Raw genomic sequence first — 25,839 nt, 5'->3', positions numbered from 1 at the left:
TACGTAACGTGTATTACGTGATGTTGCGTTCAAAGCAGTTGCTGGCAATTTTCTTAAAAGTGTTCTCCTAATGAAGATGAACCTAAATAGACCCTCCACTGCGAAGAATGGAATACGAAAGAAGAGAACAGTTATTCCACGTTAGACGTTGGCGCATTGATGCGATGACGGGACGCGATTGAAGCCTCAAGCGTCACGCGAGCATTGATTTTATCTGGCTTACATTTGGCTCTTCTCGCTCAGGTGTAGAACGAGACGGAAAATCGTAAATTTCGTACGTTACCGTAGCTCCTTATCTGCGCCCCGCGCGGCGAACGAGACGCGCTCAGTCACGGTCTTCAATTTTCCATTTACATTTCCCTGCAAATATTTGTTTCCGTGTAACGGCGGCGAGCGTCGGCGTCGCTAAACTTAACATCCCGCCTTCGGTGGCCGGCATTATCGACGTGAATAGAGCAAAGCAACAATGCTGCCTCTTTTTTTCGAGTTCAATTCATCTGGCACTCTTTGTTCGGTGAACGTCGCGGTCGATCCAACGCAATCCCGTTTCATTGTTAACTACACATCAAAGAAACCGCTGCGTTCACGCTAGTTCTCTGGACTTGTTTCGTGCCGCTGTAAACGGTTGTTATATTACATGTTCCGATAGTTTCCATGAGGGAAAAAATTGCGCGGCGGCCTCCTTTCGCGAAAAATCGTCAACAATTTCGTGCCGGCAGCAAAAATGGGTCGCGGTCATCGGCTCTTTCGATGTACAATCAATGTTGCGGTCGAAAAATAGATATTCGACGAAATGGACCCTTTGAAGCGCCGAAGGGAAGTCAAACGTTCGCGTTTCCGCGCGCCTCGACCTGTACGTTCAAGTCGGCACGCTGCACCGAAATATTTTTAATCCACGTTTCCCGGAGCTCATGCCGGCAACGATACAATTCGAAGCGAGCAAAGAAATTTCCGTGTGTAGTCATGTTCGACGATGATGCACACGAAGAGTGAATCACGCTCGCAACTTCGTCCAGATTGCAGAGGGAACACGTCACAAAGCGTCGACGCGTGCGTCGCGTCTTGAGCAAGAAAACGCGGCGCACTGATCACCGTTTAATTTTTCATCGGCATTAATGCGCCCCTTTGGGCGCGGGGAAGACGACACTCGGTAGATCGGAGCGTATCTATTGATTCGCCGCGCAGGAAAGTTTATCGGGCGAAAAGCTGTCTTATCGTTCGCTCGCACGTGTATACGTGTGCGGCGTGTTCGAAAGGCGCGCCAGCGCTTTTATCTCGTCGGGTACATTTTACCCGGTATACGTGAAAAGATAAATATACACAGGTCACCTACGTGCAACGAATTGATTCCGCAGACTTATCGGATTTAGTCCGCGTTCGACTTACCTCGCCGTTTGCTTATCTTTTATAGCCGATACCCGTCTGTTTCGCACTCGAAATGCTGTCGACCGCATTAAAAATTTTATTTCGCCAGACTCACTTTTATCTGTTCACGCGACTCACATATTTACCCGCCGCGATCCGCGTTATTTCAGTTTCATAATGCTCGCGCTTAGCGAGGGTACGGTGACTCACGGCGGTTAACGTGATTACGTTTATATAATCAGATACTCCCGGACATCGTTTCGCGAGCGAAATTTTATTTCTGCATTCTGGAACGTTACAAGTTCAGACCCCGGGCTCGGTGATACCGGTTTGGTCACTTCTATTTATGACTATTCATACCGAAAAGGATTCCGACGCTGTCCAAAGTTACCCGTAACCCGCGGTGCCCGAAATTATTACCAATTCCAACGTTTATTAGAATGCATCTGAATTATGCGCAAGTCCGCCCCAAGGGGGTGAACAATAATATTAATCTAAAGTTCGGTGTGCCAGTGAGTCACATCTGCGTCGCAAAAGATTAACCCTAGCGCCCCGGTGGCTGGATCAACCGCGGCCGATACCGAACTTCCTCCGCGCGACACCATCTGAGCTTCGCTTTGGTATTCAAATGTAGCGCCCGTAATACTTCAACATTATTTCACGAACAGTACTATCAAACTCCAATGATACCGATACAACAATTACCGGAACGTCGCGATAGGATTAATATTCATCCCTTAACTCCGACTAAGCCGCTTTTCATAGAATTTAACGGCGCCGCGACTTGTATATTTCTCGCCGGTGAATTCTGCCCGTCCTCAAAGAGCACACCTGAAACATTCGAATCCGCGTACCCGACGCTCAGCGTTAAAGTTTAATGGCCGCCTGTTTCGCTCGAAAATACAGGGAAACGTCGTCGTCGTCGTCGTCGTCGTCGTCGTCGTCGCCGCCACCGCCGTGCGGAGTCGCAATCAAGGGAGTATAACTCTCGCGACAACTTGTTGACCCGGGACATAAATAATACTCGAGCCTTGACGAAGGCACTCGGCATCAACACCCACGGCAGACACACGGCCTATCGGTTTTGCTCTCTGTCCCGTCGCAAGATTTAGCGACGGCTTAATATAACCTTCGCGGAAGTTACATCCAGATCACGGGTAAACTAGTTTCGCGAAAGTTTCGCTAGCTCAGATGGAATCGCGTCGGCTGGATGTATATACATAGGTGTGCAGGACACGTCCCGGGCTCACCAACCGCCAACACACACACTCGAGCACAGACAGCTCGCCGTAAATACCGGGGACGAAGGGACGCGAGCCTTCGACGTGGAATCAGATTATAAGAAGTTGTAGAAAATTTGGATTTCCTTCTGGCGTGAGGCGGCCGCGGGAATGTTACAGTAAATAATTCATGAAAGGCGACGGGACTAATCTACACGTAAATCTGGTTCGTTCGAGTTCCACGTAAGCGTTGGTATAAAGTAATTCGTGAGCGGCGTCAGAGCGGCTGGGTTTGAAAGATACCGCGATTCCCTGAATCCGTTCGGTGAATATCGAGGAACATCCGTTACGAATATTCCATCCCGATATCAAATCGGATAGAAAATTCCGGCGCTCCCGTACAGGAGGAACGGGGGAGCGAATGTAACCGTACTGTTTACCGATTAATCTTCAATGTAATATCCGTGAAATTAGAAGGGCTAGCGGAGCCTGTACGCGAGGGGGGATTACAAGTCGAGGTATCAATATTTCATTTCGTCTGTAACAATCGCGCGCTTCGAATCGAATATTTCTGCACGGCAATTTTCGAACAAAAGCGTTTCCAATCTCAACTTCGCGAGAGCTGTGTGTAGTAGCTGCTACCGCCGGCGAGATTAATTTATTTGGTTTCGAGCGTCTTCGGTTCGATCGATCGCCGCGATGCCGGGCAGACCGTGCCCCGTCGATTCCGTCGACAGATGAAAAAAGCCCGGCGGAAGGGCGGAAAGGAGAAAGAGGAGGAAATCTGTTCACGTAGAATTCGCGGAATGGGAAGTTAACTGGCTGCTTCTTCCTCTGGGATATCCCGTGTCCGGATTCATGTGTCAGATTCGAAAGTTCCCAGTAAGTTTATCTAGACGGTAAGAGTGGAAGGAGATTCGACGTTTCGGTACACAGAAACGTACCAGTTACTTACGGCCGCCTGCACGCGCGTGCACGGCGAAAAAGGAACAACTTGAATGAAGTTTAATGACGTGCATAAAAGCTGGAATCTGCAGAGCGCTCTGCCTAAAACAAATTTCCCGGGCATAGTTCAAAAGACGATGTAGAGCGTAATGGCCTAATCTCTGTGTCTCGTTACGTAGCGTGAGTTCTACGTTGTAACAGCGTTTCGCTTGAAAATAACAATCTTGGTAAAATATGGCAAGAAGAAATTTGAATTATCCTGACACAAATTGTTTTCGATGGTTGGATCGCGTTTTAAATTGTTCGTGAGCGGACATCAAAGGGACTATAGCTAAATCTGCGCTACTAATCCAAGGATAAGCCAGTAGGACAGCTGTTTGGTAGCATAATACGATGCTCGGAATCGGATATATATCAGTGTTAATGGATACACCATTAGATTGCTCCTGTCACTAGTCGATACGTAAGAAAGGTCTAGTATGAACAGCCGTATCGATGGACGTCGGCTACTTCTGGTAATCTACTCGAATGGAACATTAATGAATACCGTTTGAAAAACCGCCACGGTCGCAAGAACAATTTTATTACTCGAACAGAGGATAAAACGAAAGTATCTTCACTTATAGCTCTCTTTAGAGCTGAAATTTATCAACTAACGTCCTCTTTGGGGAAAAAAACATGCTCGTAAAATATTCGTTCGACTTTATCTCGGCGCTCGTTTCATTTTTTAACGGTCGAGTAAAATATCATTGACTCTTTCCCGTGAATTTTCCACCGAATAAAGAAACCGTAAACGTTCCGCGCGCTCCCCCGGAACTCTGCGTCCCGCGCGGGACGAAATTCGGACCGGCGAAACGAAAGTTATAACGTTCGAATCTACGAGCGGCGTTTCATCGAGTATTTGGAATAATCGTCGCGATAAATTCCGAACCCTCTCGAGAAAGCAACAATTATCGAGTTCGCAAACGAGGTCCCGGTACGTACGAGCCCTACGGTGTTCACGCGAGATATATTCGCAGATTATTGGAAACCCGGGGCCCTCGTCGCTCGATTTATTATAACGTCCCCCCGAAAACTTCCTTTTCGCCTCGCGGTGCCCGCCGGCACCGGTTAAGGAATACGCAGCCGCGATATCCAGCTTTCCCTCGACGGTAATGGCAAAAATCCAATCATAGCACCTCGTAATCGCCTTGAGTGTTTTAAGCGCGCGCATTGTTATCTCTTAATTTACTGCTCCGATAAATCGCGCCGGCACGAATTTCTGCTCGCGCACGCACGCGCGCTCGCGCCGCACACGGGGAGATTTCGCTGAATAAACGTACGGGCGATGCACAAGCTACGAGCGTATCAACAGAGAAGTTATGCCGGTTATTATGTAGACGTCGCGAAACGCAGCGGAAGCGGTTGGGGCAGAATTGAAACGTTCCTTTGAATGTTTTACACTGTAAAAACGCGTGTCCGTGATTGCAACGGAATATTAAAGTTTCAGAGGAAACATTAGGTCGCTCGGGAATGAATTGCGGCCTTTGCGCGTGCCGGTCGAAGGTATTCATAACTGTAATTAAATCGAATTTACTTAGCCGAAGCGAACCCATTAGAATGCATCGTACGTTCACCGACGCTACATAAACTTCTTTACACCGTTGGTACGAGAACAAAATGTCTAAATATTGTACCACCGGGGAACGACATTTACCTCCAGCCTGATGCCATGCAAATTTTAACCTTTCGACGTTTCATCTGCACGGAAGATGATTAAAGAAACGGCCAGAAGTTTTTGACTCGAAAATTACTTCCTGTTTCAATTATAGAGTTCGTAAGATATTCATTCGTCAGTCAATTTTCCATGCGGAGCATTCCAGCGAAATCTTCGAAAGTAATTTTCCCCGTGCTGGCTGAAACTCGAACTCGATCGCTATATAGTATTACTGCAGCATTGTTCCGGCAGAATCGTCCTATCCCGAAATGACATCAGGGAGATCTATATCGGATGCGTTACAGCAGATCGTGTTCAAACATCGGGAAAATCGAGAACGTAACAACCCGAACCGGTGTCTGTGATGTCCATGGAAGGAGCTACAGTTTCTCGCATAATCAACTACGCGAATCAACGTTGTAAGCTTCGCTCACGGAAGAGAATTGCAATTACGACATTAAATTGACTGTGTTCCAGGAGTATTTAGTGCTACACACATCAAACAACGTCGTTTCTACGAGCGAATTACGCGAACACGAAATAACGAGAAGCGTAACAGCATTTTGAACATACTTAAACAGATTTTTTCATGATTCTGTGAAACAGTGACTAGAGGTAGACGTTTATTAAAAAATTATTACGATTAAGAGACCACGCGTTTCGAACAAAGCTCGTTTAACGGGCTGATAAATAATTTGGGTGATAAGACTGATAAAAGAATTCGATGAAACTGGATTACGCGAGATTATTAGCGTTCCTTAGGTCAAAGATGCGGTAAACGATGGAATGCGCGTAAAATGGAGCAGAAAGATGGAGACCGAATATTCTTTCATATTTTCCTGTTGCAGGATTGCGAATGAAAAGAATATTGGAGCTCTATATGAGACACTGGAATATCTGAGTTAATTGGAAGAGATCGGTCCGCGTTTTTAGTGACAATTTAATTTATCCGGCACGACTCAGTCATTATTCTCCGATAAATGCGACGCAATACCGTTTGATCATCCCAGTGTACAATCATTCTCGATCACGAAAGAATTCTCGGAGCGTCCGGATATCTTATTTGCCGTTCACGAGTTTCGTAATACGAGAAAAACAGAATTGCCACGTAACTCCTGTTTACTCGGTTCTGATATTCGACCGCTCTGAAAGATGACCGAGAGATTAGCAAGCATGCACGAACGACACCGTCTGAAAATTTCAAACGGGCGTACATGTTATAAGCGAGATCGAAAATTCATTGTACACACGTTCACGTTTCGGAATTTAAATCCCGGCTTTCCGTGTCACGCACGGCCAATCAATTAAGCCGACCTCAGCAAAATAACCGCGACGCGTGCAACATATATTACGTTCAGATTTTCCTTCGAGGCACGCGATTTCGGATCGACGTCGAATAACTCGGTGGTCCTGCACGGAACGAGCTCTTACAAAATTCGGGAACGGGGACGGAATTGTTCGCACACAGGCACGATCCGGCCACGTTAACTATTCAAGTGGATCAGCAGGGAGAAAAGTTAGCCCGAGCGGTCGCGTGCGTGCGATAAATACGAACATTTCAGAGATTACAAAATTAACCGAATACGTAACTGCGTGCTAATGCCGACCCGGAGTGGCGGGTTAGAAATTCGCGCAATAATCCCAGGTTCTGCTCCGCGATAAAGAGAATTCGCGATAAGGGACGCGCGTTCGCGGCCGGCGCGACCCGCCCCGAAATAATGGCCGCCATCGGTTCGCCGGGCCTCTATTTAATGCAACCTCGGGGATGAAGCTTTAAAATGTTCCACGGAAAACCTCCGGCTCTTCTCATTAACGACCTCTATATTTTAACTGTAAATATTATTAAATCTATGGAAATGTCGGCCATTTGTTCTAACGATATCATTTACGAGGATATAAACCGCGCAGCGTCCTCCATTCTCTCCGGAGCGAATGTCGCGAATAACTCCTTCTACCAGAAGAACGCTTAACATTCGAGAGAAAGAGGTAATAATATTTTTATAATAATCCGCGAGAGAACTCGATCCGCGGATCAGGTCCGGCGCGCCTAGCATCAACATTCAGTTGCCGGGGAGGTATTCACCGCCACCGGGAAAATATTCAAAAATGTGTATTCGGAGTCGGCGGATGCATACTCGGCATAGAAGTGGCGGGCGTTCGCGATATTATTGGCACTTCCGTTCCCGGAGCGGGGAAACTCTCGGAATGGAATAGCTTATGGAACGTGTTTCTTCTTTTCCCGAAACGCGTGTCAGGTGATTGTATGGCTAGAATAAAATTGCATGGTAGAACGTCGGGGTCGGTCGGCTGGCTGCATAGACCTAGCTGGCCGGAGGGTTCGCATAGGTGCGCGAAATTCTGGGTCATCCGGAGCACACCAGCGCAGGGCCTCGCCAAGACGGTTCCCAAAGGCGGGCATTAAGTGAATACCAGGAACAACAGCATCCAATTCGACGCGTGCTACGCGGCGATGTGTGCGTGATATTAACGTTAGCCGATCGAACAAGTCTCTATCGCGTCGATGGCTTCGGATGCGTCTCCGGGACGTCAGGGACTCGGAGAAGCGAGGGGAGAGAAAGAGAGAGAGAGAGAGAGGGAGAGAGATGGCAGGTGGAAATAGACCGAGGGACGAGCGAGAGAGACGGAGGCAGGGAGATGGAGGGGGGAAAGACCGCGCGTCCCAGGGGAAATTCGTCATATTGGCATTCCTGGAATGGCTCGTTCTCGTGCAACATGTAATGAGGGAACGTTATGAATCTCTTCGCGTTCCGGGTCCAAACTTTTTACATTTATCAGGCGTTCCGACGGTCAAGCAATCTACAGATTATCTTCAAACTTTTCTTCTCGGTATGAACCGTATACATGTCGCCGGGCTTTTACTTCGACGTCGTCTCGAGATAAGCTTCCACTTGCTTCGCGTGTCGTTGCCGCGAGGGCACGATCTTGTTTGAAATTTTCTAATGAAAGATAGCATTCAGCGATTCATATTGGAACAGGTGTTAAACGAATTCGCGTAGCGAATGGGAGAAGCTTAAATTCGTCCAGGTTCGCGCGGTAAGATTCATAAACGAATATGTAGGTGGAAAGCTCGGTTTTATTGTTGGCCTTTGTATTCCGTAGAATGAGCATTTATAGTATTATCGCGGGCGTCGCGTTATTTGTCGCCGCACGATTTACGCTTCTATATATATAAGCATGCTTAACAGGTGATACGAAAATTGTCGTGCAACAATAGATATTAATTTCGTTCGGATAACGCGGACACGCTGTTCATCATAATATACCGAAAACATTGATCGTCATTCTATACGATTCCTCGACAAGTCGTTGACGCGACGAGATTTATATCTAGCGGTCGCGTTCCGATTGGCCAAACCGGCCGCGTATAATAAATCTGATGCGATCAGCGGGACACTGTGATTCGAAAAATATGTCGGCACGTCGATGGACGAGGCTCGCGCGATTTATTCCTATGTAATGGCGTAGAATGCGAGCCATACCCGCCGACTCTTTTCAGCATTTGCGCGGCGAGAACGCGTAAAGCGTGAGTTCGGATTCAAAATCGATTCGCCGTATTACAATCATCTCGAAGCGCGGATGAAGGATGAATCCGCAACGACACAGCGCGTAAATTGTCGGTCGGAACGATGGTTTTTCTGAAATTTCAGCGCGACAAAAAGGAACGCATCGAATATCGATTTCATCGATTATATTGTATTCATCGAATTCACTTCGGCATTACCGAGCTGTGTTTATCCTTTGATGATCGGCCGCGAGCGAATTATTTTAGTCCAGCACGTATTAAAATGAAATTAATCGTTCGCCTGTCGATCCCCAGCGTTAAGCACATTTACGAGTGAATTGACGGTTAGCCAGCCGGATTAAAATATCTACTTGGATGTGTCGCGGCGAGATGATACTTTTAACACCGCGTAGCGAAATCAAATAACTCAATTTATCGATGAATTCGCGAACGGCTGGAATCGTCCAAAGGGACTGCGGCGAGTGGACGCGATAAACGGTTAAAGTGCTCTTTCGAAAACCTATTAATTCTAAATGATATTAATGAAGGAACTTCGACTTGAATATGTACTGCATCTCGACGATCGCAGCGTAGGACCGCGATAATATAATTATAAGAGGTTCAGTAACTGCTAGTCACTCGACATTCAAGCAGCTTCAGTTAGTTTCTCATAGAAAATACATAATTAATCTCAAACCGAAGCTATCTCGAACCACGTACCTCTTACCCTATATATATATATAATTATAATATAATTCCGTATATATATATACGGAAAATGATCACTTTAAAGAGAAGTCTCTTAAACGATTCGTTTCCCAACTAATCCACAATTATCCAAAGATACGTGTTGGGCAAATGTAATGACAAAAAAGATGCAGTAAACGAAAAGCACACGGTAAGGGAGATACACTGACGACTAACTGAAATTCGGGTTACACCGCAGAACAGTGAATGCAATTCGACGAGCCGGGAAACAACCGAACGTTTTAACAACTTGGGCTCTGCGGGGAACTTAGAAGGTCCTCCACCTTTTAGCGGTCGGTGCGCGAATTTCCGAGAGCCGGCGTACACGAAATCGTTATCACACCGGGACTAGATCCGCCGGTGGAAACTTCGCGATTCTCGGGATTAACTTTGTCCTCTCGTGAATTTGCAAAGGATGCCGCCCTTCGATATCCTGGATCTTAGGTGGATTTCACCGGCCGCGGTCTGCCGGGCGTTGCATCCACTCCTGACCCTCTCATGAACGATGAATATTTTAGGTGGCGCATCCTTAACATCGACCACGCCCAACCAACGCGACCACTCAGCTACTTTCCTACCGATTCGTTTACATCGACGATGCCCTCGTCTTCTTCTTCTTCTTCTTCCTTAAGCTTCCGCTGGACGAGGCAACTGAATGGGTTTCTGAATGATCGGAGATGAATTCAGTGGCGAACGGTTAATTTGATCATTGAATTGTATTCATGGCGATTTAATTTGTTTCCTGTTATACAAGTTCCGCATTCTCCGGCGAATTCTGCGTTAACGAAAGCGCGGGCGATATTGAATAACGGTTCTCTTGTTAACGAAATGAACGGGGTCGTGCCCATCCTCTAGGAGCTTCATTTTAAACGAAATGAAAAGGAGGCCTGTCCTTTCCGGTAACCGAGTTTCTGAAGCCGAGAGTTTCGCTTCATATTCAGATATTAATGTAATAAATGTGTGGTAGTCGGCCCAAGGTTCTCGAGCTGAACTTTCGCAGTTTTTTTTTTTTTTACCTTACGTTCGCTCTCGTTTTAAACAGCTCAATTATTTTTCAGAGGTACGTTATTACGTTAAAGGCGCGGTTTAAACTAAGAATTTTTTACCGTTTCGCATATTACCGACGATAATACCGGTCTAAGTGCGAGCCGCGAGCGTTCAGCAGCGATTACCGTGCAATTACCTGCCAAAAACGCGCGAAGATCAATCGGGGTGGTCGTCGCCGAAAAATAGTCATCCAAAAATCGAATCGCGCAACGTCGCGGCCACGGTCGATCGGGCGCGATCGACGTCAACGCTAATAAAAGAAATTTCGCGCCGGAAGGGGACGTTTACACGTGTAGCCACCCTTTTAACCTATTAACCCGTACGTTCGGCCGTAAATGGGGTTAAGCCCGACGGTCTTTCTTGCGGAGCTATGTGGTGCGGAAGCCACGGGAGCGCACACATCGCTTTGAATTTCAAGTAGATGTGACGATCCCCCGGACCGCGGGATTCCTGCATTTCGCCGCGTTAAATGTTTACCGTTGCCACTTCATAACTCTCCCCGATAGCGAGAGCGTACGCGCTCGCGCAGGGATTGTAGCTCCGTCGAGGAGTTACTGCGATTTAATGTGGCGTTAGCCACACTGGAATGTCGAGCCCCCGATACACACTATAAGTCCGCCGAACCTTGCTCCCTGACTAATTGTTTTCGAAAAACGAAGATACAGCAAGGTCGGACCAGGATTCACGGTGCGAACGCATGCATTAGGAATAGGGACTCCGAAAAACGCGGTGTCTAAAACATAATTCGGCTGATTATTTGAAAAATATTAGAAATCAGTGAAGACCGGGCCGCGGGCGAGGATCGAAGAACAAAACTTCGATGTCAATCGAGTCCGGGTTATTACGGACGTGACTTGGATCCGCTAGCGCAGCAGAAAAACGGTCCTGCTTCCGTAACCCGATCGCCAGGGCTAAATCCCGATATTAAAAGTCGAGCCAGCGGCCGTGAGAGGACCGATACAACGGGGGCGAATTAACCCCGACGATATTACCGTTATTCGGTTTTCAATTAACCGTGCGCCCCTCTTATCCCCGAGCTCGAGCCTCTTCGATCCCTTCCCGCCGTCTCGAGTCGCGAAACTTTAAAGTCGCTTCGTTAAAGCGAACTCCGGCGAGCGACGATCTTCGGGACGGATCAAATATAGTCCCACGCGTGGAAAGAAGCGTCCCGAGACTGTCGCTCAACAGAATTCTCAGCTATCGGAATCCCGTGCGTAGCGTCGACGCGTTTGTTAGGTCGATTCAAACTTCCGAGGAGATAAGTAGGTGACTAAAAGTCGACGGTGGACGACGAGAAGCGGAGCGACGGGCGGATGGAAGTTTCTTAGACGATGGGAATCCCGTCTCGTCGGCGAAGCGTTAAGCGGGACGATATCGCCGCGGATCAAAGTGTTTAATGCGCGACTTTTCGGAAGAAAATCCGAGTGTCGAGCGAAGGGGATCTAATTTTCGCTCGAACACTCGCCACTCGCGACCCGCCTATCCCCTTTCGTCGTCGTTTTCGTCGTCGATGACTAAATCGCATCTATTTCTACCCTCTTAACACGCTCGCGAGGCGGGATCCCTTTCCCGTTCGCCGGGAACAGCGTTCGCGGGAACTTTTCGCGCGACCGCGAGCGTCAGCTCGTAGCGTTAATTCGCAGATAGCGATCCGACGAAGCTTGTTACAGAGGTGCGCGAGCGTACGGGGAACCGTGCCGCTAATAAGTGTGGCACAGGCTCACACGGATGACGTTTAATGCGTCGCCCCGCCGCCGCGGGCACGTTCGTCTCCGCGGCGGTAATTTCGACCTCGCACAAAGAACCGAAACGGCCGACATTTTTCTCTGAATCTCGCTGTATTACGATGACACGAGGGGCCGCCGCGAGGGGATAGACGTTATTATAAATCGTCGGCGGGGATCCTCCGCGAACGACACAAAGCCCGCGGAGGGAGTTTGATTTCGCGGGACAATTGCAACGTCTGTTCTTCCCGAATTCGGTTCGCTGCCCGCGGAAGATCGCGCGAGGATAAAGGATTCAAAGGGGTTTTTGAAATATTGAAGTCGGCAATTATTTGTCCCGAGTGTGGATTAATCGTTGGTCCGGAAACGAACGATTCGAATTGAAAATTGAATTTAGAATCGGCCGGTTGCTCGTGGCCGAATATTTTCCGGGCAATTATTCCGAAACGCCAAAGGCGTGCTACTTTCGACACCGGGAACGTTGGTGAAATTTATGAGGTTAATCTACACGATCCACGGATTTGGAAATCGAGGAATAAAGGCGCCAATAAACGGGAGAGCAGCAGCCCCGCAAGTGGTTATAAAATTTGCAGAAGGTCGGCCAATAAATTTCGAGGGAGGAGGCGCCGCGCGCTATCTCTCTCGGACAGTCGACAAAACAGCCAGACGCGGTAAAATGCAATTCCGATCGGGCCGGGGAACGCTTCCTGGCCGAGTTCGGTTCATCTTTAATTTAACTTTCCCGCAGACTTCTCTCCGTATTTTAATCATTTTCATATTAGTGGCTGTCGAGGTAACGGCCGATGTATTTCCAATATCAGTGCGGCCGGATAGGAAGTCGAGGTTGAAGAAAAGTTTCACGTTACTCGTGTGCCTGGCTGGAGGACGCCGCTTCATGTAATCATGATCAGCCAACCTCGACAAAATGCATGTACTTTACCCAGATATCTGGCTGTTCCGTTGCAAGCCAGCGCGTCGCGCCGCTCCATACCGCGATACGTCGAACGAGAGGGAAAGAAAAATTGCTTAAGCACGGAACACTTGTCACGAATGTAATTATTAATTTGTACCCTTTCGCTGCGCAGCTTGTATTACGCTACGGCCTGAGTCAGCATTAATAACCGTGAAACACAGCCGACCTCGATTTTCCACGTTATTCTAGTCCCCTGCCATGTTACATGTTTTTATTGAACAATTTTACCGTCGGCGTAAAAGATGGAAATAATTAAGGGGTACACGTATGCGCCGGGGCGGCTTGAAATATCAAGGAAATGTACGATTCGCTACATACGCCGGAGAATACTCTGGGTTATTGTGTACCTTCCACTTATTTGTGCATGCGAAATGCAGCTGCATGTTCAAAATTTAACCTTTCTGCTAATTGATGCTGTAGAATGGCTAATCGAATAAACGATGTTTGCGCGGGCACTGTAACTCGAGCTAACGAACATCTAACAGGAATATTCAAATTCCTTGGAGCAAATCATTTCGATTTCTCTCCGCCCTTCGGGCACAGAAAATGTACTGACGTCAACGCGTTTCCTTTGAAAGACGCATGAAAATTAGCTCGCGCAGCTTCGAATTTATCGTACACGCCTTAATCCCGCGATGGGAAATACGACAGTATGATCTGCGAAATTCTTGTTACCCGACGTCGGGATATTTCCTGCGAAGCTTACGAGTTATTCAGTAATTCAAGATACCGTGTTCGGTTTCAATTTTCCAGCAACCTGGTTCAGCCCTCTTCTCTGCGAATATTTCGCAGAGGATACGCAACTTCAATAAAATAAAGGAGTGCACCCGCGCTTTGTAGGTGTATCGATGCGTCAATGGGGAAATTTGGGTCATTGGAAGATTGACTTTGTTGTATCACGCAAGCTTTTTGCCCCACTTTTTTTATGCGTCTATTTTTATTCAACTAAACGGACGATACAAGCCGCCCCCGTTGCATAATTTCCTTTGTACACACGACGACCGGTAAAAGAAAAATAAAAGGAATCCGAGAAAAAGATCTTTCTTCATAACATCGAATGAAATCCAATTTTAAAAATCTCTTGTGAGATTTGTAATAAAATCAACCAACAACGACTGTACACGTCGAACGTAAGGCGAATACACCCAACGTATACTAAAATAAAAAACCAACTTTATTTTAAAAAATAAAAAATTAATATCATTTTGGCTTTTGAGATGACGAACAACCGAGTAAGGTTCGTCACAAATATTATAATTCGTGGGATAAAAGAAGGCGGGTTATCTGATGTTCTAATGAAAATGCATTTAATTTGCCGTTCGACTCGAATCGCCGGATCAAAGGACATCTGGGAACGAATTCAGCTGCTCCGAGATGAAATCAAATGGTATGAAAAGGCGCCTGAAGGTGACTGTAATCAGATAGCATTCTGGACGTGATCGAGAATGCTTGTCGCGAGAAAAACGGGTTACAGATCGGATTACAAAGCAGACAGAGGGTTTCTTTACGCTACGGAATCGGACGCCGAGCACAACACGATGTGTCATACAAATGGAAATGTGCTTCGCCTTAAGACGCCGCCTGCAGTCCCCTACTTCCTGCTCGTAGTTTGCATATGCGTTACTACACGTGTCTAATGTTCTTGTTCAACTTAGTCGGCGTTAATTTCGCTGATTATTTGAACGCGACATGGAAACTTATGAACTCAGGCTTATCGCATCTTCTACAGACAATTGGATTTCGGATGAGGCAAGCTGCGATACGCTTAAGTAATTTTCTACATTTATTGGCGGAGCTGTAATCGTAGAGTATTGTATTTTGAGAACTTTCAATCGCTAGGAACACTGTACAACAGTTTAGATAGGCAAAATATGGAATTTGATATTCTAATAGTTTCGGTATCCGCACGTAGTTCGAAAACTCTAGCTGAGCTAGAGGATTAAACAAGCATCGCAGTAAGTTTCATTGAAACGCGTGTTCTGTTTGTTCTGGTTCACGTGTCCGATTGATCGCTTCAAAAGCGGAGCCGTTCGTTCGGCTATTGTCAGTGAAGGTATTTAAAACGACCCCTTTGTAATTGTAAACGGAAACGAAATAGTGCAGGGAATGTAACGATGCGGAATTTACAAATGTACACTGATTCATTTGATAATGGTGGAACAAAATCGACTAGCCTACATCAGATCGGATACGGATGAGAGCGTAAATCACGTGTAAAAGTGATTTCACCGTGGACATAAGTAAATGTTTAGTATTTTCCAACGTCCAGTACATTTTCAAACAATTTACACGTTTCACTGACGCGTAATTATTCCGCAGCCCACAATTTTATCGTATCCCCCTCGATAATCCTTCAAATGGCTTTTTTCATCTGCGAACGTTATCAGCATAAAAATTGAAAATATCAAAGCTAACGATCCCGGTCACTTCAGCTGCCCACGTAAGCGTCGATCCTATTATTGTTCCCAAACTATTACGCGAAATTGGCGCCGCAAGGATTGACCATTAGTCACGCTTTCTACGCGGTGATTGTACTCTGGGGTGTTATTTAAACTGTAAAGCCCCTCGCAGAAAAATCTCCATTAGAAAACACATACACTAATACCATGTAATTTAAGCGAAACAAGAAACCGTGCGCAGCGACCGCTCGTAAAGAAACTTTCTTAAAGAAAACCGAAGCGTATCAAATTCCTCGCTGACGGACAAGAGGCCGGCAACAATAAGTCGTTCTCCGATTCGTCCGGCTAACGGAATAAATAATAATCACGATACGGCGCGAATCGTACGCGGACGGAGCGAACAGCTCGAGGAGCGAGCTGTCCGCTGGATTGTCCAGAAACGTGATCCCCTAATCGTTCGGGACCGCATCGGCCAGGATGCAGCGAGTCCTCGGCAACAATTGCAACGTTGAATATATTATCACGAGCGGCCGCAACAGCCACCCACGTAGCTCGTACACGAGGAAACGGAAAAAAAGAAAGGAAACGAGCGGCGCCGTGCGTCCTGATTGCTCGGGGATACGAACAGACAACGCACTTGCTCCGAACGCACGGCAAGGCCATCGATATAAAAGGCTGTCGTTCGCACGAAGGCCAACCGATATGTGGGAAAACGTGAGACGCGGCAGCGGCGCGGCCTACTGGGACACACGCAACACGCCACCGCGTCCTTTTTAGCGAAAACCACCGATACCCGGTCTGATTAAGAACACCTCGCGTGTGTTATCCGACGATCGCATCGGATTGCGCCGACCGATTTCTCCTACGACCGTTAAAGGGAGATATCGTGAACGTTGTGCGTTAACCCGACAAATAAGGCGAACCGCGTGGACGGCCGACGGTGGGCCGAGTGTGGGTGTGACTCATGTCGGACAGAAGTGAAAATGAATAAATGTATGCCCCGCGGCTCGAAACGTTTTTAAAGGGACGCGCGGATCAAACGATTCACGACCCGTGCCGTGGGATGCACGGTTACATTTAATGTCCTTTGAAAGGTCGGACGTCGGATGTTTAATGGAGCAGTCGAATGGCTTCGACCGGAGACTTTCTTAACGTGTACGGCGCTTGATTAATTAAGAGTTTCTCTTTAAATTTGTTTCTCGATAAACCGGGAAAGATGACTGCCGGTTTGAATGGGACCTCGTCGAAAAGGAATGCGAATTTTATTCATAACATTTCACGATTTATCAATCTTACGAGTGGCGCATAGATAGCACGGTTCGATGAATAGCGAAATATAGTATGTGTTAGCCGCGAATAGCGAGTCTATTCAGAGTTCAAGTGCAGGTATCCGGCTAAACGAATGAAATGCAATCAAGGTGGAATATCGTGTTGCAATTCTCATTATGATCAATTTAATTATTTCCCGCGATTCAACAGCGGCCACTTGGAATAAAAATAACGGGTAAATACTGAGACGCATTTGGACGCATTCCGAGTTTAAAATGGACATATTATGCGAGTACATTTGATGCAAATATGATCGATATCATTAAATGAGCAAGACCGTTAGTAGTAAGCACGGTCCCAAAGGTGCACATGGGCGCCGCGAGTATAATCAATGATAAATGAATTTTTAACTGCGGAACAATTTCCTGCGTCGGGAGACTCTATACCTTTAATTAGGGATGTTTGTCATGGCTCGATGCCCGGTAAATAATCGCGGAGCGACGACAAGGCAATATCGAGTCGCCGAATAAAATATAAGCATTCCGATGACCATAAAAATGCCGATTCATTTGTAATATTTACGAGCGGTCATAAACACATCATGTAACGCTATTATATCTGCCACTGGAGGACATGCATCGTGGGATAATTTAATAAAAGGGCGTCTCTATTTCACGCCGCTGAATAACTATTTTCGCGAGGGGCGAGTTGTTCGAGCCGCGATGGCTCGCAACGTCTCACGCCGCGATATCCCATAAATTTGTCCATTATTTCCGCACGGAGCCGTGATTTTTTGTTTGACGGGCATCATTTATAATCCATTCGAAAGAAAAGCCCGAAGTCGCCTGCATTTTTATAAGAGCCCGCATTATTATGCGAGACACGCGGAACGCTCGTAATTCTTCGTATTACGCATGCACGGGGAAAAGTGTAAATCGTGTTGACAGGGCATAATGATTCGGACGTGACAATATTGGAGATTCATGGTAATCCTATCGGGCCGACGTCTTTACAGCTGACGAGAAATGACCCCATCGGGGAAAGCTTTTCGTTCCCCAGTTCGGTCGTGTCGAGCTTTAATAAAGTCGCTTTCGAACCGGCGAATTATTGGAGGCAACGCGTGAGCCGTTATTTCAACGAGAAATTAGTCACATTTGAAAATCTGTCTTTCATCGATGAAAAAGATACCGCTGAACTATTCAGTATTTTATCTAAAGGAAACAAATAGGAACATTATTTTTTTAGAACCGCGGAAGACAATGATCGATACTTTATGGACGTATCGCGCTGGAATGTTATACCAGTGGCGCTTAAATTTTTTGATGGCCTGAATACGGCGGATGAGAGAAAAAGGCAGTAAAAGAGTGAGAGGAAGAAAGAGGGAAAGGCAGAAAGGGAAACGCGTATCGCGGCCACGGTTGCGACAGAGAAACCGGCCTCCGGCTTTATCTGGCGAGAACATACCGAGCAATTTCTTTAAAAAATAATACATTTTTCGTGGCACGAAAAATTTCCAGTTTCCCTTATCGAGCATGTGGATCGCCGTTGCGTGACACACTTGCATCCCATGCCATGAGTCAACGAACTGCTACACTAACAGTGGACCTTAAATCAGATTACTGTGCGCGTTTTCCTACCTGGCCAAGTCAGAATGCGGGAATATGTGAGCCGGGTGGTCGCGCGTTCCTCGCGAGAACAATGCCATACACTCTCGACCGCTTCTTTAAACTCTGCACAACGACCAGGCATTGGGGTTACCCACGAGAATAGCAGTTTTCTTTTGCAGGGTCATCTCAGAGGAAGTACGAATACACCTTTCCGCTGGTAAGATGCGGCGGCAACGCTTTCTCGAGAAAACGGGAAATACTCCGTTACCATCGGGACACGGGATATGTTAATTCTATTTAGTCGCTCGGAAATTTTCTAACCTTAGAGCTTCGAATGTATCAAGTACCTCGGTTCGAATCGAATGTACCTTCACGATCCCATTTGCGAGATTAAAAGATGTATTCATTAACTTTTAGAATTACTTCCTTTGGACACGCCTCTCAAAGCGCGTATACGGTCTGTCGCCTTTCAAACGTTTCGCAAGAGAATACAAAAGATTAGCCAATAGCCTGCTTCTCGGACTTAATCAATGAAGTTATTATCCGCGATTCGAATCGATGAATAATACAACAGGGAGTCGAAGCTGACTGCGGGTACCGCGACGAAACGAACCGGGAAAATATCGTGCGTTTCTTAATAGTTTTCAGCTGAAAGTTCCGGAGCGGAGGTTAATTTGTGTACCGATCGAATCGACCCAGACCGCTTCGTTGAATATTGTAATTAATTTCCGAAGGGGCAAACGCAAACAACGTTACACGCTCGGACCATTCTATTCAAGGAGCTGTTCACCACTCGCCATATCTCATTACCCCTTATCACATGATACACAAGCAGACTATGGACTTAATAAGCATAAGTGCCTGCAACTGCGCAAGGAGTACAGAAAGCTCTACTGCACGATTTCTTGCCTAATTAGCGATATACTTTTATGCCTCCTTTTTGCTTAATATCCGAGCACTTAGCGTAAGAGGAATCGCGTATATCTGTATCCCCATTCGATCAATTCTCTCTGCATGCAAATTTCTATTTTCGTTCCACCGGTTACTGAAAAAGAACAGAATAACAGAGACATATATTTCGCTTTTCAATGGAGGGAACCGTCGTTAATAAATGTCCACCCGATTTCCAGTATTCTACAACTTTGCACGTACCGTAACTTTGTTTGTGTGTACGTTCATATTTTCCCTGGATTCAGGGAACAGTTGAAATACCAAAGCTTCGTTGAAAGTAGTAGGAGCACCTAGGTTCACAGAGGGAAGCGTATCTGTACCGAACCGTTTATTCCGCTCCAGAAATCCAAACATGATCCTTTTAATTAGTATACTATTTATTCCCGGACAGTCGGCTACGTTTATGGGAAACGTGTCACGCGTCAAGCGAAATTACATTACAAGAGCTCAACCGAATTGAGCAACCCGCTCGAAAATCTTCGAAGACAAAATATTCCTACGGTGAAAAGGTTTCCAGAGAAACCTGTAAAACTTGAATCCCACTGTGTAGAATACATTAAACGCACTTCCGTTAAGAGAAAGAAGTACACCAGTACCAACTGCAGAGGATATTCTAACGTACCTCAGACCCTCTACAAGTTAAGTTTATAAAAGTCCATAAAATTCATGGAAACCAGTGCCTGCAACTTCACCGACAAACTCTGGCTTACAAGTAAATAAAGTTCCCCCCTTAATATTCAATTTCTTCAGAGACGATTACGTTTCACGGATCCAGGGTAGAGAAGAAGAAGAAAAAAGGCAGATATAGATGAGAAGAACGATCATATCTAGAAGAACTCCAGAAACGGTACTCGGTTTCCGTGAAAAAGTAACAAGTGCCCCAAGATTTAAAGGTAATAACGCCGGCCGACCCGGCCCGGAGCTACGGCACAGCCGAACGTCCTTCGATAAGTATTCAATATCTCCGTTAAGAGATAACCGGGACGGTATAAAAGGAATCCGTGGAACGTTTCATTGTCACCATATGCAGCAATAAAACGAAAGACGAGCCATTAGCCAACAGGCGCACATGTGGCGCTCGGCCAGCCGTGGCGCGGCGGTGCGTGGCGTGCACGGGCATTCGTCAGTTTCTGAATGGATTTGAAAAGCGCGTGAGTCAGCCCCTTCCTGGAAAGTTGATGCTATTTCAGCGTGTACGGAAAACTAAAGCGAAATAAAGCATGACTAACGGACTCTCCGCGGTAGATTTACGCGAGTGCGTCCGCGCGCGCAAGGCCGGCAACTCGGGAATCCGAGCGGCCCCGGTTTTTCGACCCGTTTTTCGCTTACCATCTTTCCTTTATTTTGCTCTCTGTCCCCCTTTTTTTCGGGGCGGCTTCCTTTTTCCCCTCTCCTCCTCTACTCTCGTTCACCCCTTTTTTGCACGGTCGTTTTGTATGTTTTGTTTCCCACCGGTTACACACCCGAAACACTCTTCCACGGGACATACACGGTATGCATACATACGATATCACCTGAGGCTTCCCTCCGTGTCACCAGCGCGCGTTTCCCGGCGGTGTCACGGCGCGAGCGCGACGCTCGTCGCTCACACGGACACCGATATCGCGTGCGGATTTTGTGATCTTACGTGATTCGGGTCCTCCGCCCTCGAGAGCAGTCGCGCACGGTCGACCGGCTACGAAAACATTGTGGGTGTTGTGCTACGTTGTGCAGTGGATGCGTCGAAGCTGCGGTTTTCGAATTTTTTTCCGCTACGAAGCAACGCCGCAGTCGCGTTTCGTGTCGTGACACGGTGTACGCGCGACGAATCGAAGACGCGGCCTTTGTGCGAGCGATGGCATTCATTTAATCGGTGTAATTATCGTGGAATGTTCGAACGGAGCATTCTGAGATTCAACGATAATTCCAATAGCTGCCCACCCCACCAACAGTCGAGACTGATGACGTTTGGGTGCTCGGAGTGGGGTGGACAGCTATTATGACTGTTGCTGTATCGCGCAACTCTTTCTTCGGAAAGCAAATCGTAAATATTGATTTATGAGGATTAGGAAAGAGAGAAACTGAAAATCAGACGGAAACGGATCAGTTCACAGTCAGCTCGTTTTTGGAGTGCTCCTATTTTATAAGTGCTGCGCGGTGTGTATCCCAAATATTTTTGTGCATTTCTTTCAGCTCGTTGCGACCCGTTTTATTTATTTTGCGACCCACTAAAGGCTCACGACCCGCATTTTAAAAAACTCTTGTTGGAGCACCACGATGTTCGGCTGTGCGAAAGAAATTAAATAAACGGCATTTAATTTTTGATGGGTCGAATTATTTCAGACACTCCCGTTAATTTGGGTACAATGGCCTATTTGTATCAGCGTGTAATTGACCTGTTTACACAGCAATTATTACGGAAACCAATTTCGAAAGGGCTCGATGGAAACAAGTTCTCTAGAACGCAATGCTTTCAAGGATTCGCGCAGACCATCGAGATAAAGGTAATGAATTCTCGAGTACGATGACTTAAGAGAAATCATATTCCTCGAGAATAATTCCCTCGAATGCATGAAATAGTTGCATCGAAACGCCGCAAGGAATGGAAAATGCAATGAGATCGCGAACGTTGAATACTTCGGAATTGCGATTCTTTAATATTTGCGAACTATATTTTATTCACTGAAGCTATTCGGAATAACTCGTCGCAGACCTCGTGGAACTGTATCAACCTCATAATTTCGACCTTCGCTTTTCAATACTCCGAATGTTTGTAGAAAAATGGGATTCCCCTGGAAATGATTCTCAGACGTTATACTCCGAAATTCTTCAGCGACGTCGAATCCTCCGTATTTTTCTTATAATTTCACTCCCTTCGAAGGCAAACGGAAGGATTCCTAGGTCGGGATGCCTGGAGTTGCGTTCCTATTAAAAGTATTTTTATCGAATTCGCTCGGCAGTGACGCCGAGCCGAGAAGTGGGAAATACCGAGGATCTAAATCGCGAATATAACTCTATCCATCTAGGGAAAGTCGGAGAATTCTGGAGCGTGAACACTATGACAGATCGGATTCATTAGCAGTATTTTCTCCGAAGGAATCGTGGAGAAAGGTGAAACACGAGGGACGAAATTTCCCAACGCCCATCAGGAGGTGTGTGGAGAAGTTCGGGACGCAAAGCAAGGTGTGAGTCACATTCCGTGAGTGGTTCTTCTCGTAGATTTAAAATAACAGTGTACACACCTTGCAGGGAACGGGGAGGAATACGGAGTGGCAAATTAGAAGGTAAACAGAGAGGGTGAAATTAGAAGAAAAACAGAGAGGGTGAAACGTTACCGAAGAATTTCGGAGTACAGGATCTGAGGAGGATTTCCTTGGGAGTACTCCCTTTCTACAAATATTTGTAGAAATGGGGAACATCAAAGGTTCGAACCATGAACTCGATACAGATCGGTAAGGACCACGAGTCGTTCTGAATATATTTAAGAAATAAAATACAACCATCCTAAATAAGCAGCGCAGGTTATAAAAGGGCTGAAAGGTATTCGCGATCATTAACCCGTGAACGCCATAAAATCCCATGAAAGATGTTTCGGTAAAAAGAAGCTACCACGGTTGCGACGTCCTCTTTCAGACCTATGTATGCTCTCGACCATAATAATCCACGGTAAATGTATTTTCCTCGGTCCACGGGAGTAAGGGAGAGGCGAAAAAAAAGAAAAAGAAAACAGATTACGATTTTACGCGTCCCGTTTATGTCTTCTATACAAGTCAAGCCACTACATCTGAAAGCTGAACGTTATACGCCGAAGAAGTTTGAAAGGGCCTAACACACAATGAGAATGCTCGGGTGTAGTGGCTGGGGGACGGCCTGGAATCGACGCTGATTTCGGTTGGCCGACCTGCCGCTGGTGAATACCTGCGAACTGCAGGTCGTTGCTACAAACTCTGGCCGGAATCATTGAAACTTCACGGCCGCAGGTTTTAAGTACCGTCGAAGACGAAACCATTCTTAGCAGACAGACTGGTATATGGTCGAAAGACAGGGGCCCGGAGGGAGGGGGGCGAGAGAGAAAGAGAGAGAGAGAACGATAGCGCAAGGGAGAAACGGCAACCTTTTCTTGTCGTTACTCGCCAAAGTTCAGACCAACAAGATCCCGAGAGAGATCAACGTTCAAGTTCTTCGTACAGTGGTTCGGTTCCCCAGGCAAGATTCCATTCCGAGTGAGTCCAGGTTACCCGAAGAAAGAGCGCCGTTTCGTAGCTGTCCTGTCAGCCTCGTGTGACACGGAGAAGGGGGCTAAGGTAAGGGGATCGACTGTACGCTTATTCGCGAGTATCCGAAGAAGGTCATCCGCGATGACGCAGCGGAGGGAACGACCGGCGCGCGCGAAAAAATAAAATCCAAGGGAAGAAAGGAATAGAGGTAAAAAAAAAGAAGAAAAAAAGAGATCCACTCACCACCTTACAAGGTAGCCCCCGTTTTCGTTGGGAACCGCCGCGGACGCTGGTATCCGTCAATCGTGGTCTGCTACAGCGACTAACTCTCGACTCCTCTTCGTTCTCCTTCTCTACCGCACCGTCGGGAAAGACGGAGACGCTACGAGCCCGCGGCACACACTGAGAGGACCCCGGATCCTCTCGGCGGAACTTTTTTTCCTTTTTACCAACTGCCTACCACGCCACTCCCGTTCGAATTTTCTTGCCCTTTATTTATCTCGCCCCCTACGTTTCACCGTAACGCGCGAACATTGTGCTTGATCGTATTATACATGTATACATGGGACAGAACGATACTCTGACTCGGCTCGAGTCACACTTCGCAGATGATCGGAAACACACACTAACAAAGCCGCGGTGGCTGACAACCGGAAAAATCACGTGGTGACGCGTCCATCCGGAGTAAAAACCGCATAACCTAACGACACTTGGAATACCCTTTTATCTTTCCATTTCGCCGCCGACGAATATCAAATCTCGATCGTCGCGAGCGCGTACCGATTAACGGAGCTACGTCACTCGTGGTACCCCTCGATTCACCAGTAACACGCAACGGAATTATACGGTGCACGGGGCCCGGTTCGACACTCGAAATATGACACGACGCGCGTACAAGTTTCGCGCGCTGCAGACTCCGGCAGACTGAGCGCCGAGAAAGTCTTGGGGCTAGCGTACGCGATTGCTGCGCTCCTCGCGGCCGATACCCGAGGCACTGTGTCACGCGTCTTTCGCCGGTCCCTCTTGCGCTCCGATTCCTTAGAAACTGGAGTAATACGGTCGGCTGTACGGGTCGCGTACATGCTAAATCAAATCCCGGCTTGTTCACCGATGCGGAAAATCCCATCCGGAAATAACAATCTCGATTTTCGTTAACGTAACGGAAGTATGCGGCTGCGACGGGACCCCTGACTGTTCCTCCGTCAGGACGTCAGACGGCACGAGATATGTAAATCTAATGAGCCTGTTCTGGGATTTTAACAATGCCCGCCGAGTCGTATTGTAACGTTAATTATGAACATTCTATTTCTGAGTGGATTCCGTTGATTTCTCCGGAGGATCTTGAAGTTGAAATGTATTTTCGCGGGGAATGAATAACTAACCTTCAAGAAGAGCTCCGCCGGAAGTACTAAGAGCATCCGACCAGCGGCGCCATTTAAATGTAAGTCAGAAGAAGTACTTCCTTCGCTCGCGGGGAATGAATCGTCACGCACTTAATTGGACAAGTTTATTAATACTATATAGTATTATTAATATTTTAATTACGGGAATATCTGAATTAACCTAGAAAGAACGTTAAAAGACTGCTCCTAGGAACTGAATGAGGATGTCTGCATATATAGTCATTGATTCCTGACGTTTTTTATTTAGTGCATCGGTTGGACGAACTTGTTTTGGTCGTACGGACAAGTTACTGTCACTATTTACACATTAAAATAGTAGAATATTTGACCTAGTATTTTCCTTTTGAGGATGTCGTTAAAGTTTAAATGCACTTCTATTACCTATGTATGAGCCCGCGGTGCCATCACGATGAAGTATATTCAGCCATAGCTTTTTTTTATTTAAGCTCGAAGCGACTAGCTGAATGACTGAATAATCCACGTTCGGAATTTTATGTTTCGTGCTACGAAAAATGTCGCGGATGTATAAGTCGCCATGTTTATTTAGTGTACACCCATACAGTAGCGCTGGTACGTGCACAACCACTCATCGTGGCTCAGTTTGTTTATCGCTTTTACCTCGCTTCTGAGAACAAATTCTGAAAGTCTCTCGACAAATACGGGCGACATTCATACGCGACGCGCACACCGCTGTAAACAGTTTCTTTTTAAATATGGTGGGTACACACATTCACACATTTGGTGCGCACATGTCGCGTTACATCGGCTCTAGCA

At 46.7% G+C, this 25,839-nt stretch overlaps 1 protein-coding gene across 5 annotated transcripts in view; it reads right to left on the bottom strand.

Moving 5' to 3' along the window:
* Positions 1-24,577, bottom strand: part of kek5 (leucine-rich repeat, immunoglobulin-like domain-containing kekkon 5 protein) — a 333,208-nt gene extending 308,631 nt beyond the window's left edge. For 4 of the 5 annotated variants that reach the window (XM_076371229.1, XM_031982775.2, XM_076371228.1 and 1 more), the window contains exon 1: positions 23,909-24,577. The gene's annotated coding sequence lies outside the window, so the exon portion shown is untranslated. Of the gene's footprint in view, positions 1-23,905 lie in introns of all 5 variants that reach the window. The other variant, XM_076371230.1, reaches the window with a different exon arrangement.
* Positions 24,578-25,839: the final 1,262 nt, after the last annotated feature.

The sequence above is a fragment of the Nomia melanderi genome, chromosome 10 (genome assembly GCF_051020985.1).
Source record: "Nomia melanderi isolate GNS246 chromosome 10, iyNomMela1, whole genome shotgun sequence".
NCBI lineage: Eukaryota > Metazoa > Arthropoda > Insecta > Hymenoptera > Halictidae > Nomia > Nomia melanderi.
Note: the sequence above shows the minus strand (reverse complement) of the source record. Positions and strands in the feature narration are given on the sequence as shown.